Here is a 13,015-nt window from a genome sequence, read left to right on the forward strand (position 1 = left end):
TGAAAGTGAAGGAGAGAAAAAGGAGGAGGTTTTAATGATTCTAACTCAAAGTGACGAACCAAATCCAGATGACTGTGAATTTGACATACCTCAAATTAAATTGGAAAATGCGGATGTTCTTAAAAATTGGGATAAATTGTTGAGTTATCTTCCAGAGGAAAACCAAACTGACCTGAAATATATTGATATCACATGGGTAGGTTTGTGGAGATAAATAGGATGTACTAAAATGGCTCTACATGATGTAGATGTGGGAAATGCTGTTCCAATCAAACAACATCCATATAGACTTAACCCTTTAAAATTGGCACATGTTAACAAAGAGATTGAGAATATGCTTATAAATGGCATAATTGAATTGGGTTGCAGCCAATGGAGCTCACCCATTGTGATGGTACCTAAACCAGACGGTATGCAACGGTTGTGTGTGGACTATAGAAATGTGAATGCAGTTACAAGAACAGACTCTTAACCTATCCCACGTTTGGAGGATTGCATTGAGAAAGTGGGACAATCCGCTTTTATTTCCAAATTGGATTTACTTAAAGGTTATTGGCAGGTACTTTTATCCGAAAGCACGAAGGAGATTTCAGCTTTTGTGACTCCAGATGGTATATATACCAATTCAAAGTTATGCCATTTGGCATGAAAAATGCCCCAGCCACATTTCAACGGTTAACTAATACAGTTGTTTCAGGATTACCCAATTGTGCGGTACACATCGACAATCTGATAATTTTCAGCCCAACATGGACAGAACATTTAAAACATCTGATGGAGTTATTCGATCAACTTCAAGAGGCGGGTTTGGTGATAAACCTAGCCAAAAGTGAATTTGGAAAAGCCCGAATCACTTTCCTTGAGGAGTTTCCGATACCCGCAAGATGAAGGGAAATACTGTGTTGGCATGAGTGGATTTGATCGAACATTTGTGCAAGTGTTTTGTAGCGTGATTGCTCCACTGACGGACTTGCTGAAGAAACGTATTAAAAAATGTCAATGGACAGCGGAGTTTCAACATGCTTTTGACGGCCTGAAAGCTGTGGTAACCGATACTCCTGTCTTGGAGAATTGCAAGGGACTCTGATCAGATTGAACTGAAGTATCTAACTTTAAAGAGAAATGCCGAGGTGTAGAGGAATGGATGGATCGTGCAGAGACTTTCTTGTTCAAAGAGACTGTCAATCGAGAAGGATTTCGGTTGGAGGAAGAAGAACGGGAAAAAAAAATGGACTATATTGTTATACCTGTTTGCGTGTGTTTTTTTTTGAACCGGTAAAGTGTTTTACTGTGTGCATTTCTTAATTGATGGTGCAAAGGTGAAAAATGAAACCGTCTTGAAGTTGACGGTTTATTCTTTTTTCTTGGGGGGAGGTGTCATGTGAGAGTACCTTTAAGAAATGGATGTTTAAGCAATGTACCTTTAAGAAATGGAGCTGACCATATTACTGAAGTGATGTCAGAGGGTGGGGGGAGCTGAGCTCACTTCTTTGAGAAGGCAGCTGGGAGTGGCTATGTGTTTTGCTGAGAGCTGCAGGAAGAAACACAGAGCTGGCCTGTTGATGTCTGCAATCCAAAGAGTATAAATATATTGAATGTAACCTAATATGTTATTATTTTTGAAGGTTTGAAGTCTTTTGGATGTTTAAAGGAACAGTTTGAAGGATTATTTAGTGTTGTGATCTTTTGGGGTTATCTCTGAAGTAATGGGTGTTAAAATATTCAATGTTTGTTTTTAAAAGGTTAACTTGAGTTCATAGAATAAACATTGTTTTGTTATAAAAACCATTTTATCCATAATTGCTGTATCACACCTGGAGAGTACGCCGTGTGCTTCCCACACCACAATCTATTAAAAGTTGTGGGTCGGTTGAACTCCATGAAACACTTTGGGGTTCTGTAACCCGGACCCATTACAATAGATCTCGCCTGGTCACACCAGGAGAGGTCATTCTGGACTCTCACTGTGGGAACCAAATAAACTGGATCTCTGTTGCAGCCAGGATGTACACCTGAATCGTCCCATGTTTCACAAAAAAAAGTGATAATACAGCTGAGGTCAGAAGAGAGGGACACATGGTTACAATACCGTGACAATTTGCATTAACAGATCTGCATATCTCTCTGCCAACTGCATCAAGTCAACAAATTTTACAGCAAAAACACCCTCAAACCTAACAAAGAAACATCTCCAATAATGCCATACATTATATGACTAGGTTGACTCAAGAATCTCAATTTACAATATTGAAAATCATTCAGAAAAGGAGGCTATTCAGTCCATTAAATTTGTGCAAGCTTTATCTAATTAATCCAATCTCTGTCCTTTCCCCATAGTCATGCACGTTTCCTTTACAAGTATTTCTCCAATTCCCTTTTGAAAGTTACTATTGAGTCTGCTTCCACTGCCCCTTCAGGCCACACCTTCCAGATCATGGCCAGAATCTTATGTTGCCAGGACAGACACGCGCCATGATGTCATTGTGCACACAAAATATTTTGGTTGGCACATGTTAGAAGCGCACCTGCTGACAGTCAAGCAGGCAATTTAGCCCATTAAGGGGCCAAATGAATGCAATTTTATGTGGCCTGTCTGCTTTTAAGGTTGGCAAGGGGCCGATTAGCCGGACGGCCTTTACTTTCAGCTTTTACCTTAATTCAGGGCAGAATGAAATGTCAGGGCTAAAATAACAATTTAAAAGGTGTCTGTGGAATGCAGTTTGTGGTTGAATGTGCTGCCTAGACGTTCTTTGCATACGTTTTCCATTGCGATTTCTTTTTTGTATGTCTGCAGTAGCTTGAGACAACTCAGGAGCAGCTGTCCTCCCTGCCCCCTGAGGTTGTAAAGTAAAAGCTCGCCTTTTCTCAGCCTCTGCCCTCTCCCCACCCTCCCCAGCAGTGCTGAGTGTTCCCCAGTGCACTTTCCACACTGATAGGCCAGCGTGAAACCACATTCCGGGGTGGACCATGGCTGGAAGTACGTTTTGTCCCCGCTTCCAAAAAGACTGAGTGCATGCGTCTAATCAACAAAAAGAATTCAAGGCACTTCATGGCTGCGTAAAAAAATATCCTTTTGTCAAATTCTTCTTTTGTGATTGGGTGATCCAGGCACAAAAGTTTTAAGAATAAAAAGTAATGATCGGACTATTTGTTTCTGTCTTTAATCAGTTCAATTCATCTTTATTGAGTGCATTTTAGTACAATATTTTCCGAAACTTAACTGTTACAAACTTAAACATAGTCCACACAAATAACAAACTGGGAATGTACAGGGAAAGCAAAAGAAAAATATATTTTGACAGAATTTCATTCCATATTTACAGGGTGCTGCTTGCAACATGCCTGCACACTTCATACATCCGAGAGGTGGGACAACAAGTGCTCAAAAATCATGAGGGCATAAGAAAGGGTGCGGGTTGTTTAGGTACAACCTGCAGTCTCTGCATTTCTGTTTCTGTTTACCCAGAGGGTGGCGATCCTGTCTGAACTTTCCCCACAACCTCCAACTGGCTGCAATGCCTGCAGGAAAGGAGGGCACAAGATAAGAGGAATTATAATCACATTGCACAGTAATAACTGCTTTTGCAGTCTCAGGATATCCCGAAGCAATTTTACAGTTTAAGAAAGCACTTTTGAAGTGTAGTTACTGTCATTTGTGGCAAGATATTTGTCGACAAACAATAACGAAGTAACAACCAGGTAGGTATTCTGTTGCAGTGATGCTAGCTGATGAATATTAACATAGGTTATGGGAGCTGGTTTAGCTCACTTGACTAGATAGATGGTTCATGATGCAGACCAGCAACACAGGTTAAATTTCCGTACCGGCTGAGATTATTCATGAAGACCCTGCCTTCTCAACCTTGCCTAACGTGTGGTGCTCCTCAGGTTAAATCGCCATCAGTCAGCTCTCCACCTCAAAGGGAAAAGCAGCCTATAGTCATCTGGGATTGTGGCCAATTCACCTTTATTAATACAGGTCGATGTGAAGTGGTCGATTTTGGTCAGAATAATAAGGCCACGTGGAGACGTTTTATGGGATCTATATTTACATGTATATAAATGATGCAAAACACAAGTTAAGAAAGCCCAAAAAACATGCAAATAATGTACCGGTCTAGAAGAATAGAAGTCATAAACAGAAAAGTTATGTTAAACTCATTCAGACTTTGTTCAGACTCGGAGCCCAAGGACACATAAATCACATAAAGGCACTGGAGAAGTTGCAAAAAGCATTCACATGGATGATACCAAGACTGAAATGGTACAGCTGTCGAGAGCATTGGTCTGATTCGGGCTCAGTGGTGAACTGATAGGGGTCATTGTGTATGGTGAAGGTGTTTGCAGTCTCTACTTGTGGTCAAGTTTAAAATTGGGGTTCATAAATATAAAGTAGTCACTAATAAATACAATAAAGTGTTCAGAGAAAAGTTATCCACCCAGGGAATTGTACTAGCTTAATGGTAAAAACTGGGCGGCATGGACTGGTTGGGCCGAAGGGCCTGTTTCCATGCTGTAAACTTCTATGATTCTATGAAACCAGAAAATGCTGGAAATATTTCAGCAGCTCTGCCGACATCTGTGGAGAGGGAAACAGAGTCAACGTTTTGAGCCAATTATGATCCTCCTTTGGAACTCTTCTTCTGAATAAGTCTAATATTGGACTAAAACTTTAACTCTGTTTTTGTCTCCACAGATGCCGCCAGGTCTCCTAGAATATTTCCAGCATTTTATGTTTTAATTTCAGATCTCAAACATCTGCAGTATTTTGCTTTTATTTTAGTACATGAGAGAGAGCACGGAATAGAGGGATATGATGATAGATTGCAATGAAGAGGGTGGGAGGGAGCTCATGTGGAGCATAAAACACCAGAATAGACCTTTAGGACATGCTTCTGTTGTGATGAATGCAGGAATTTCAGATATATTGTATTCTATGTATTTGGTGCAGTAAGGGTTAAAAGTCTGGGTTAGTGTGTGCATGACTGCTGCAGTAATGTTTTTTTGAAATCCTGATTTACAAGACAAGCAGGCACTAGGGATATAGAGGTGCAATTAAAGCATTGTAAAAATTGGGCTAAAGAAATTTTGGTTATACGACGAAGGTTCCCTGGGGAGTTAATAATTATTGGCATTCGCCAGGATTCTCCGTTGGCTGATGCCGAAATCAGGAAAAATGACTGGGCGGAGAATACAGTAAACACTGTTTGCATGCTATTAGCAGGCCTGACCCGGTATTCTTCGGGGCCTCCGCGATTCTCTGCCTTTGATGGGCTGAGTTCCCGACGGCATGGTTCACATTTGCTTTCAAAAATCGTGAAACCGGCATCGTGATTAATGAAGGAGAGAGGGGTATAGAAAGTGTCCAACATCGCTATAGTTTGTTGACAGCTGTGTCGCTGGCTGGTGGGGTTTCTGCCAGGGCTGGGGGCAGTAGCAGGGGGTGGCCAGAGGGTGGGCTGCAGGGTCGGGATAGATGGGCATGGAATATTGCCGCAGCGGAAAGACAGCCATGCAGCTGCGCACGCCGCTGCCAGCCCACTGAACTTAGGGCCACGGGTCATATGGGTGTGCCCCCAGGACATTCCCCTAGGCACCCTCTGGCCCCAGCCAACCCATCAGCTCTATGGGAGCGCTCCGGCACAACCAGTGCCATTCTGTTGGTTGGGATGACTGTGTGTGGGGATTGTAATGTGTATACACAGCGGCAGCTTATCAGCCTCCGTGGTGCCAATCACAGACCCGGTGAATCCCACTGTTTTTCATTGGAATTGATTGTGTGCCATGTGGTGCCGGTGCTAGCCCCTCCACAGTCTCTGAAATGGTCCAGGTTCGGCGTCAGTTTTGCTGTCGTGAAAGTCCAACAATTCTGCCCCGGTGTCAAAACTTAGTCGCAGGAACGGAGAATCCAGCCACTGTCTTTTGTCTCAGTAATATGATGTAGTTAATGGGAGGCGCCAGAGACAGTCAGGTGCTGAGTTCAGTTTAGATCTGTCTGTGAACAGACTAGCACTTTTAGGGATTTAACTGGGAACAGACCAACAGTTTCTTCAAAGACTGGCAGTTTAAACAGTAATGTAACACAGGCAAGAATCTGCAAGTTGGTTTCTCTTCAAAGAGAGTGGTTTAACCAAGACACCCCTGTACAGCAAGTATTCCTGGATTGACTAACTGTATTTTAAAATGATTTTGACCGGAGATGGGCTTTGCTTGAGTGGTGATAAAAGATAGCAGTTGGGAGTTAGCGTTTCATTGTCATTGTTAAGTATTGTTTAACTGGTAATTGTGAGCTATTTTCTTTATAATGTTAAATTTAACAATAAAGTTTGCTTTAATATACCATATCCCTAAGTGTCAGAGAAATCACTCCTGGAGTGAAGTATCCTTCCCGCACAGCCTTACAAATTAAATAAAATATTAGGGTTTTGTCTGGTATCCTAGCAACTGTTGAGATCTGGGCCGGGATTCTCCCCTACCCGGCGGGGCAGGGGGTCCCGGCGGGATGGAGTGGTGGGAACCACTCCGGCGTCGGGCTGTCCCAAAGATGCGGAGAAGGGGCCAAGCCCTCACCTTGAGGGGCTATGCCCGCGCCGGAGTGGTTGGTGCGCCGCCGACTGGCGGGGAAGGCCTTTGGCGCCATTCCAGTCGGGGCCAAAGGGACTTCACCTGCTGGCGGAAGTCCCATGCGTGGACGCGTCAGCGGCTGCCCGCGTCATCCCCGCGCATGCGCGGGGTGGGTCATTTCCGCGGAGGCTATGGCCGAGGTGGAAGGAAAAGTGTGCCCCCACGGCACAGGCCCGCCCGCGGATCGGTGGGCCCCGATCGTGGGCCAGGCCACCGTGGGGGCACCCCCCGGGGCCAGATTGCCCCGTGCCCCCCCCCGGAGCCCGCCCGCGCCGCCAGTCCCGCCGGTAAGGGAGGTGCTTTGATTCACGCCGGCGGGACCGGCATTACAGCAGCGGGACTTCGACCCATCGCGGGCTGGAGAATCGCCGGGGCGAGCCCACCGACTGGCACGGAGCGATTCCCACTCCCGCTGAATTTTCGGGGTCGGAGAATTCGGCGGTCGGCGGGGGCAGGATTCACGCCGCCCCCCCCGGTGATTCTCCGATCCGGCGGGGGGGTTGGAGAATCCCGCCCCAGGTCTGGGATTGTAATGCTGTGCTGTAAATTATCCATAATGCTATGTCATTTCCAGACTCTGAACCTTCCAGTGAGATTACCATTCACTCTCATAGATCTCGCTCTACAGTTAAGCTGGGCGATCTCACAATTCCATAATTAATCTCGCTAGTATGGCCCTTGGAAAGTGCATCCAAGCCCATACCTCCACCCTATCCCCGTAACCCCACTTAACCTTTTAGACACTAAGGGGCTAAGGGGTGATTTTAGCATGGCCAATCCACCTAACCTGCACATCATTGGACTGTGGGAGGAAACCGGAGCACCCAGTGGTAACTCACACAGATATGGAGAGAAAGTACAAACTCAACACACTCACCTGAGGCTGGAATTGAACCCAGGACCCTGGAGCTGTGAGGCAGCAGTGCTAGCCACTCTGCCACCGTGCCGTCTAACTCGGTAGCAATAGCAACAAAGTTATGTCCTGTGAGCATAATAGTCATCACTGCACAGAAACTTCTCTGTAGACTTTCATGGGTTAATGGGTGAATAGAGGTCAGCAATAAATCTCGTCGGGACTTAAGTGTGTCCACATGAGAGCTGACCAATTCATGCTGTATACGTCGGTTCCACCTGAGACACAGACCGTGTCCAATGACTAACCACTAAATCAGGAAGGTCAATGTGTCTGAAAAAGTTTCTAAGGAAATGATAAGTAAAAGTTCTGATTGGTAGAAATGGAGAATGAAAGTAGAGGACTAGAAACCCGGTTTCTTTGATTGGAAAATATGGATGATTAGACCTAATATAGTTTGCAATGTCCCTGCTCATTCATCCCATTGTATTGGTTAGGGTGCCCTGTGGTTCACTATTGCAGGCCTCTCAGTGAAATCAGATCCTGTCTGTATACGTGCACTCTGGAGTCCTTTCCTCAGGCACACAACAGTGGCTCTTTGCAGCTGTCACAAACACTTAGCTGAATGTGGAGCCAGGGAGCTCCTTCTCCCAGGTCCACCATAAAACGTAAGTTGCTCCTGTCGACATTCCTACCCACCAATGCTTATTATCGCCCCCACCTCCCTGATTAACAGCATCATCCCCCCCCCCCATTTTCAGGCTCAGTTCAGAATCACAGCCAGCATCCCAGCCCTACCCGCACCCAAGACTGATGAGCTAGTTCCCGCTCCACGGCTGACACCAGCAGCTCACCCACAATACCGAAATGGGGTTTTCAACACAATGTCTGTCCGAGAAATGAATCAACAATGTACTCCTCCCATTCTGTTGATTTATATAATTTGATCCAGCATGGTTTGATCCAGCCTTAAGTAACCCTGTAATAAAATCCTTCAACACAATGTGAAGACAAAGAACAAAAGAACAAAGAAATGTACAGCACAGGAACAGGCCCTTCGGCCCTCCAATCCCGTGCCGACCATGCTGCCCGACTAAACTACAATCTTCTACACTTCCTGGGTCCGTATCCTTCTATTCCCATCCTATTCATATATTTGTCAAGATGCCCCTTAAATGTCCCTATCGTCCCTGCTTCCACTACCTCCTCCGGTAGCGAGTTCCAGGCACCCACTACCCTCTGCGTAAAAAACTTGCCTCGTACATCTACTCTAAAGCTTGCCCCTCTCACCTTAAACCTATGCCCCCTAGTAATTGACCCCTCTACCCTGGGGAAAAGCCTCTGACTATCCACTCTGTCTATGCCCCTCATAATTTTGGACACCTCTATCAGGTCTCCCCTCAACCTCCTTCGTTCCAGTGAGAACAAACCGAGTTTATTCAACCGCTCCTCATAGCTAATGCCCTCCATACCAGGCAACATTCTGGTAAATCTCTTCTGCACCCTCTCTAAAGCCTCCACATCCTTCTGGTAGTGTGGCGACCAGAATTGAACACTATACTCCAAGTGTGGCCTAACTAAGGTTCTATACAGAAGACCAAAGATCCATTGCCCTCTAATGGATTAAAATCCATAGGCGCTGGCAGCCTCTCTCCATATCTCTCGCCTCTCCAATCACCTACTTAACCCACATACATGGCCAATTTCAATCGCTTTCCCTGCTAACTCATTCCGCAAGGCAATTAAATTGATGCGCCCTGACCTCTCCTTCCTCCGAAACTCCTAATTTTTAAGTTTGTATCCCCTGGTACTTAACCCTTCCCCACAGCAAGCGATCAGTTTGTCCAAACTTTTCAGAGCCTTGGTAACCTTCAAAACTTCAATTCAGTCACCGTGTCAAATAAATAATAATTTGTGTCCCAGGATATGATTAAACAAAGGCTGTGAGCTGAGCATGGGTTAGGAACATGATCCTAACAGCCCGATAATGTTTTCACCATTCAGGCAGCATTCAGTGACCCTAATGATCTTTTGTTCAATAATACATTACCGCTGCTCCTAATACCAATCCATGTGGGTACCATCTTTTTTTTTTGTTTAACTAAAAGCTTGAATCATTCATTGTCAGTTTAACCTTTTCATTTTTCTGGCATTTAATTTATATATAGAACTGATTAATGTATGGCTGATTGCCTTCAATTCACTTCCATGTGGTGATTAATAAAGGACGCCTTAATCCCTATTTATTTTGCGGGCTGGATATTCTGAAGATTCCTTTCAGGAAACCGAGGCCTCATGTTGCTAACCCTCCAGGATTTCCCTGGAGTCTCTATGGGTTGAATATTAATCTTCGGCACTGTTGATAGCAGCCCAGGAGAAAGATCATAGGGCACTGAGAAAAAAGTGCTTCGAAAAGGATTTTCTATCCATCTTCTTCAGGTACGGTCCCGGCTAGAACATAGAAAATACAGCACAGAACAGGCCCTTCGGCCCACGATGTTGTGCCGAACCTTTGTCCTAGATTAATCATAGATTATCATTGAATTTACAGTGCAGAAGGAGGCCATTCGGCCCTTTGAGTCTGCACCGGCTCTTGTAAAGAGCACCCTACCCAAACTCAACACCTCCACCCAACACCAAGGGCAATTTTGGACACTAAGGGCAATTTATCATGGCCAATCCACCTAACCTACACATCTTTGGACTGTGGGAGGAAACCGGAGCACCCGGAGGAAACCCACGCAGACACGGGGAGGATGTGCAGACTCCGCACAGACAGTGACCCAAGCCAGAATCGAACCTGGGACCCTGGAGCTGTGAAGCAATTGTGCTATCCACAATGCTACCGTGCTGCCCTTAAGAACAAATAAATCTACACTATATCATTTTACCGTAATCCATGTACCTATCCAATAGCTGCTTGAAGGTCCACAATGTTTCCGACTCAACTACTTCCACAGGCAGTGCATTCCATGCCCCCACTTAAGGGTTGCTGAACCAAGGTGTATGCTGTAATTTTAATATGGGATGGGACAAAGAGACAGGCCCAAAGTCTGCCTCAGCTGCAATGGGAAATCGAACCCCATGCTGTTGGCGCTATTCTGGACCACGCACTGACAAGTTACTTGGAAAAAAGGTTGTCTGACTGTCAACAGTTGAGTGATGAAGAGTCCATTAATTTCCCAATTGCTGTGCAAATATGGCATTATTGGTCAATTGGTTGGGTGGGAGATTGGTTTGGGGGGGGGGGGGGGGGGTGGGTTGCGGAAGGTGGTACACAATGTAATAATACCTCCAGGAATGCATCCGACCCTGGATGGCAACACTACCAAAGCCTGCCACTGGATGTTGACGCCTTAATCCCTATTTATTTTGCGGGCTGGATATTCTGAGGATTCTTTTCAGTAAACTGAGGCCTCATGTTGCTAACCTTCCAGGATTTCCCTGGAGTCTCCAGGATTGAATATTAATCTCCAGCACGGTTTATAACAGCCTAGGAGATTCCGTGGGGGTTTCGGGAGAAATATCTTGACTCAGAGAGAAGTTATACAACACCAGGTTAAAGCCCAACAGGTTTATTTGGAAACACTAGCTTTCGGAGCGCAGCTCTTTCATCATGCGAGTGCTCAGATGAAGGAGCTGTGCTCCGAAAGCAAGTGATTCTGAGTAAACCTGTTGGACTTTAACCTGGTGTTGTTAGACTTCTTACTGTGCCCACCCCAGTCCAACGCCAGCATCTCCACATTTTAACTCAAAGAGTGGTTAGAGAATGATATTCACTCCACACATGGTTGAGGTAAATGGCATAGATTTTATTAAAGGATAGTTAGATAAACATGGCAGGGGTGGGGGCAGGGGTTAAGCAGGCAGGGAGGAGTCTTCCGTGGAACATAAACACAAGCAAAAAAACAGTTGGGTCAAGTGACCAGAGCCTATGCTGTAAATTCCTTGTAAATGTGTGGTCCACAGGAAAGTCTAATCGTGACACAAATGGACTTGCTGTATGGAAAAACTTTTCGAAGCATAACAGAGTATGGGTTGGAATGGCAAGATTGTGTTTCTTGATGTGTTCCGAGCCTTGGCTGGGGAGTTCTACCTCAGCACCTGTGAAACCAGTCACTACAACACTCCCAATTCTCAGAGTTTGCCTGCCACTGGGCTCTGTCAGAAAACAATCACTCAACAAGCACTTCCTCAGTCATTTTTCAAACTCTGACAGCAGCTCTCCAGAGTTTAGATGGAGGTTTTTTTTCCCCCTTCCACTTATTTGTTTAGCTTGAGGTACATTCTGTCAGAGAGGTCAGCTCTGAAGAGAGTAACCTCTGAACAGTGTTCAAGATCAGGAATGCGTTGACTGCCAATCCGCTGCCGCGTATAAATATTTAAAGTACCAACACTTTGAAAGAACAGAGCCTCTTTTCTGCTTTTTCTCCTTTTACCTTGGCCAAGTTAAATGCACAACTTTATTCACTCTCACTTCTGTTTCAGAGGCACTTTATTTTAAGATGGAAATAAAATAAATGAGCTGATGATAGCGACCTAATCATAAAAATGAACAGAAAGGAGTGGGAGGGTTTTGCCGCTCAGCAACTGAGGAGGCTCAGGCTCCATAAAGCATGCCTCATGCCCAGTGGCGCTCACTACACTCCAACAGCCTCTCACCTCCAAGCTGTGTCCCTCGGCCAGTGTCGAACCAGTGTACCAGTCTGACCACTTGCTCTCCCACAACAGCTACCTTTGGGACTGAGATGCCCATCAGTGCTAAACTAGAGGAGCTTTACAGTCATGGAATCATCGACTTTACAGTGCAGAAGGAGGCCATTCGGGCCATTGAGTCTGCACCGGTCCTTGGAAAGGGCACTCTACTTAAGCCCACGCCTCCACCCTATCCCCATAACCCAGTAACCCCACCTAATCTTTTAGACACTAAGATACAATTTGGCACAGCCAATCCACCTAACCTGCACTTCTTTGGTCTGTGGGAGGAAACCGGAGCACCCGGAGGAAACCCACGTAGACACGGGGAGAAAGTGCAAACACCAAACAGACAGTTACCGAGGCCAGAATTGAACCCGAGGCACTGGATCTGTGAGGCAGCAGTGCTAACCACCGTACTGTCTCATGACATGCTATTGTTACAAATTCCATCCTGGTCACCAGGAATTAATTGTTTGTTCATAGATTATCTGGCACGCCTTGGTATTCTTCGCTATGACACCCCCCCCAACCCCACCCCACCCAGAATGGGTGCTCTGGTAGTTTGTTGTCCTCCCTTGGAATTTTGCAACAATGTCAAATTTTCTCCCTGTCTGACCTCCGCTAATTACCCAGTGGATAGTCTCTCCCTGACCTTGTAGCTTGGATATCACTGGCTCTAGAATATACCCATAATCCAGCAGAGGACACAGTCAGCAGTCACTCAGCTGGTGGCACTCACGCCTCTGAGTCTGAAGAGTGTAAGTTCCATCTTACAGATGAAAAGTTGAACCCGGGGTAGCTGCCTGCTGTTTTGGTGGATGTAAGCGATCCTACGGCAAT

General features: G+C 45.5%; 1 protein-coding gene across 3 annotated transcripts in view; it reads right to left on the reverse strand.

Moving 5' to 3' along the window:
- Positions 1 to 3,147: 3,147 nt before the first annotated feature.
- Positions 3,148 to 13,015, reverse strand: part of LOC140390075 (ephrin type-B receptor 1) — a 741,967-nt gene continuing 732,099 nt past the window's right edge. For all 3 annotated transcript variants that reach the window (XM_072474951.1, XM_072474953.1, XM_072474952.1), the window contains exon 17: positions 3,148 to 3,519. The gene's annotated coding sequence lies outside the window, so the exon portion shown is untranslated. The remainder of the gene's footprint in view (positions 3,520 to 13,015) is intronic.

The sequence above is a fragment of the Scyliorhinus torazame genome, chromosome 14 (genome assembly GCF_047496885.1).
Source record: "Scyliorhinus torazame isolate Kashiwa2021f chromosome 14, sScyTor2.1, whole genome shotgun sequence".
Classification (NCBI taxonomy): Eukaryota; Metazoa; Chordata; class Chondrichthyes; order Carcharhiniformes; family Scyliorhinidae; genus Scyliorhinus; species Scyliorhinus torazame.